Genomic DNA, 4,693 nt, shown 5'->3' with positions numbered 1-4,693 from the left:
AAGGAAAAAGCACTATTAAATATGCCTAGGCAGATTTGAAAAATAACCTAATAGAAATTATAGGAAAAAAGATGGTGGTGGTTGAAAGAAGAAACTGAATAGCTATATAAAAAACAGATAAGTGATAGCTGAGAAGACAATTGGTGAACTGGTAGATAGATCTGAAGAGATTGTGCATAACTTGACACAAAATAAAAGCAAATGAAAAATATAAAAGAAAGATTAAGAGATATGCAGTTTAGAATGAAAGAAAGATCCCAAATCAATATTCTAAACTTCCCACTTAAGACATTCAAAAAAGTAGAGCAAACTAAACCTAAAAAGTAGATCAAGCAGAAGGAAGGAAATAATAAAGATTAAAGAAGAAATTAGTGAAATATTAGATACAAAAACAATAGAGAAAGTCCATGAAACCAAAGGATGGTTCCTTGAAAGGATTAAGAAATTGACACAACTTAAGCTACATTAACCAAGAAAACAAAGGGGAGAATTAAATTACCAGAACCAGAAATGGAAAAGGGGAGATTACAATCAATCTTATACAAGCAAGTGTTCATAAAGGATACTATAACCAATTGTATGCCACTAAATTAGATAACTTAGATAGAATGGACAAATTCCTAGGAAGACACAAACTACTGAAACTGACTTAAGAAATAGACAATCTGAGTAGACACATAAGGAATAAAGAGATTGAATTTGTAATTTTTTAAAAAACTAAGACTATATTTTCAGGGATCATTTCTATAGTTTGTTACTAGAGACATTTATCTGAATGTGCAGAGCACCAAAGACCTCAAATTAATGATCTAGCATCACACCTAGAGGAACTAGAAAAACAAGAGCAAACTAACTCCAAGACTAGTAGAAGAAAAGAAATAACTAAAATCAGAGCAGAACTGAATGAAATTGAGAACCAAAAATTCACACAAAGGATCAAATAAACCAAAAGTTGGTTCTCTGAAGGGATAAATAAGATTGATAGGCCACTAGCTAGATTAACAAAGAAGAGAGAAGATCAAATAATGATAATGAGAAATGACAAAGGTGACATTACAACCAATCCTACAGATATACAAAATATTCTCAGACCCTTTTATAAACATTTTTATGCACACAAACTAGAAAATGTAGAGGAAATGGATAAATTTGGGGAAACACACAACCTCCCAGATTCAATCAGGAAGAAATTGAAACCTTGAACAGACCAATATTGAGTTACAAAATTGAATCAGTGATATAAAACATACTAACCAAAAAAGCCCTGAACAAGACGAATTCATAGCTGAATTCTACCAGATATGCAAAGAAGGTATATCTACCAGATATACCAATTCTACTGAAACTATTATAAAAAAAATCAAGGAAAAGGGGTTCCTCCTTAACTGATTCAATAAAGCCACCATCACCCTGACACCAAAGCCTCTCAAAGACACATGAAAAAAGAAAACTACAGGCTAAATATCTGTGATGAACATAGATGCAAAAGTCTTTTAAAACTGCTTTCAAACTGAATCCAGCAGCACATCAGAAAGTTAATTCACCATGACCAAGTAGACTTCATTCCTGGAATGCAAGATTGGTTCAACATACACAAATCAATAAATGTGATTCACCATATAAACAAAATTAAAAACAAAAACCATATGATCATCTCAATAGAGACAGAAAAGGCTTTTGATGAAATCCAACATCCTTCATGATAAAAACCCTCAACAAACTAGGCATCAAAGGAACATACCTCAAAATGAGAGCTATCTATGACAAACCCACAGCTAACATCATACTGAATGGGCAAAAACTGGAAGCATTCCCATTAAGAACAGGAACAAGGCAAGATGACCACTCTCAGCACTCCTATTCAACATAGTACTGGAAGTGTTAACCGCAGCAATCAAGCAAAAGAAAGAAAAAAAGGCACCCAAAAGAGGAAACAAAGTCAAATTATCTCTTTGCTGATGATATAATTCTATACCTAGGAAGCCCTAGAGACTCCACCAAAAGAATTTTAGAACTGATAAATGATTTCAGTCAAGTTTCAGGATACAAAATCAATGTGCAAAAATCAGTAACATTTCTATACACCAATAGCATTCAAGCTAGGAGACAAATCAAGAATGAAATCCCATTTATAATAACTACAAAAAATATAAAATACCTAGGGTTACATCTAACCAAGGAAATGAAAGATCTCTACAAGGAGAACTGTAAAACACCGCTGAAAGAAATCATAGATGACACAAACAAATGAAAAAACATTCCATGCTCATGGATTGAAAGAATCAATATAATTAAAATGGCCATACTACCCAAAGCAATCTATAGATTCACACTATTCCTATCAAACTATCAAGATCATTTTTCACAGAATCAGAAAAAAAATTCTAAAATTCATATAGAACCAAAAAATGACCTGAATAACCAAAGGAATCCTAACCAAAAAGAACAAAGCTGAAGGCATCACGCTACCCAACTTCAGACTCTACTATAACACTACAGTAACCCAAATGGCATAGTACTGGTACAAATACAGAGATAAAGACCAATGAAACAGAATAGAGAACAGAAATAAAGCCACACACCTACAACCATCTGATCGTCAACAAAACTTACAAAAATAAGCAATGCAAAAAGACTGTCTATTCAATAAATGGTGCTGGGATAATTGGTGAGCCATATGCAAAGGAATGAAATTGGACCCCTACCACTCACTATATAAAAAAATTAACTCAAAGTGGGTTAAAGACTTAAATGTAAGACCTGAAACTATAAAAATCCTAGAGGAAAACCTAGGAAATACCCTTCTCGACACTGGCCTTGGCAAAGAATTTATGGTTAACTTCTCAAAAGCAATTGCAACAAAAACAAAAATTGGCAAGGGGGACCTAATTAAACTAAAGCTCTTCCACACAATGCAAGAAACTATAATAAACAGAGTAAACAACCAACCAAATGGGAGAATATATTTGCTAACTGTGCATTCAATAAAGGTCCAATATTCAGAATCTATAAAGATCTTAAACAAATCAACAGGGAAAAAAAAACCCCATTTAAAAGTAGGCAAAGGACATGAACAGACACTTATCAAAAGAAGACATACAAGCAGCCAACAAGCATATGAAAAATGCTCATCACTAATCACTAGAGAAATGCAAATCAAAACTGCAAATAAAAAATTTTTCGTGTTAGCCATTCTGACCGGCTACTACTACTACATCTCATACCAGTCAGACTGGCTACCACTAAAAAGTCAAACAAAAACAGCTGCAGAAGAGGCTGCAGAAAACAGGGGATGTTTATACACTTTGGGTTGGAATGTAAGTTAGTTCAGCCACTGTGGAAAGCAGTTTGGAGATTTCTCCAAGAACTTAAATAAGCACTCGACCGAACAATTCCATTACTAGAGAAATACCCAAAGGAAAATAAATCATTCTACCAAAAAGACACATGCATTTGTATGTTCATTGCAGCACTATTCATAATGGCAAAGACATGGAGTCAACCTAGGTGCCCATCAACAGTGGGCTGGATAAAGAAAATGGGGTACACGTACACCATTAAATGCTATGCAGTCATAAAAAGAAGGAATTCATATTATTTGCTGCAACATGGATGCAGTTGAAGACCATTATCCTAAGTGAATTAATACAGTAACAGAAAATCAAATACTGCATGTTCTCACTTACAAGTGGGAGCTAAACACTAAGTACACATGGACATAAAGATGAGAGCAATGGACTCTGCAGACTGCGGGAGTGGGAAGAGCAGGAGGTGGGTGAGGACCGAGAGACTGCCTACTGCATGCTGTGCTCACTGCTTGAGTCACAGGATCATCTGCTCTCCAAGCCTGAGTGTCACACAGTGTTCCCGTATGACAGACCTGCACGTGTACCCCTGAATCTAAAATAAAAGTTGAGATAATTTTCTTAAAAATCTACCCACAAAGAAAAGTCCAGGCCCAGGTGGCTTTGCCACTGAAATTGATCAAATATTAAGGAATTAATTCCAATAACTCATAAACTTTTCCCAAAAAGTACAAGAGGAAAGAACACCTCCCAGTTCATTCTATGAGTCTGGTATTAACTGGACTAATAGTAAACTAGACAAAGGCATTGCAAGAAAATCAAAGAACATTATCGCATGAATATGAATGCAAAAATTCTCGGCAAAATACTAACAAACCAAATCTAGCAATGTATGAAAAGAATAATGCACCATGACAAGTGGGATTTATCCTAGGATATAAGGTTGGTTTACCATCCAAAAATCAACTAATGAAAAACATTATAGCAATAGAATAAAAAGTAACATCCACAAGATCATCTCAATAGATTCAGAAAAGGTATTTGACAAGACCCAACATCATTTTAGGATTAAACACACTCAACAAGCTGAGAATAGAAGATAATTTATTCAACCTGATAAAGGGCATCTATGAAAAAAACCCACAGCTAAAACTGTAATTAATGATGAAAGATGGGATACCTTCCTCCTAAGATTAAGAAAAGTACAAAGATGTCTGTTCTCACTACTTCTATTCAACATAGAATAGCTATGGCAGTTAGGCAAGAAAAGAAAAGCCATCCATATTGGAAAGGACAAAGTAAAATTAATGTTTTCATAGATAATGTGATCTTGTATATAGAAAATCCTAATGACTTCACTAAAAATTATAAGGACTAATAAATGTGCT

The 4,693-nt window shown here is 34.3% G+C and overlaps 1 pseudogene; it reads left to right on the top strand.

The window, feature by feature from the left end:
- Window positions 1-719: 719 nt before the first annotated feature.
- Window positions 720-829, top strand: LOC111541174 (annotated as a pseudogene).
- Window positions 830-4,693: the final 3,864 nt, after the last annotated feature.

This window comes from Piliocolobus tephrosceles, chromosome 5 (genome assembly GCF_002776525.5).
Source record: "Piliocolobus tephrosceles isolate RC106 chromosome 5, ASM277652v3, whole genome shotgun sequence".
NCBI lineage: Eukaryota > Metazoa > Chordata > Mammalia > Primates > Cercopithecidae > Piliocolobus > Piliocolobus tephrosceles.
This window is presented reverse-complemented; position numbering and strand designations above follow the sequence as displayed.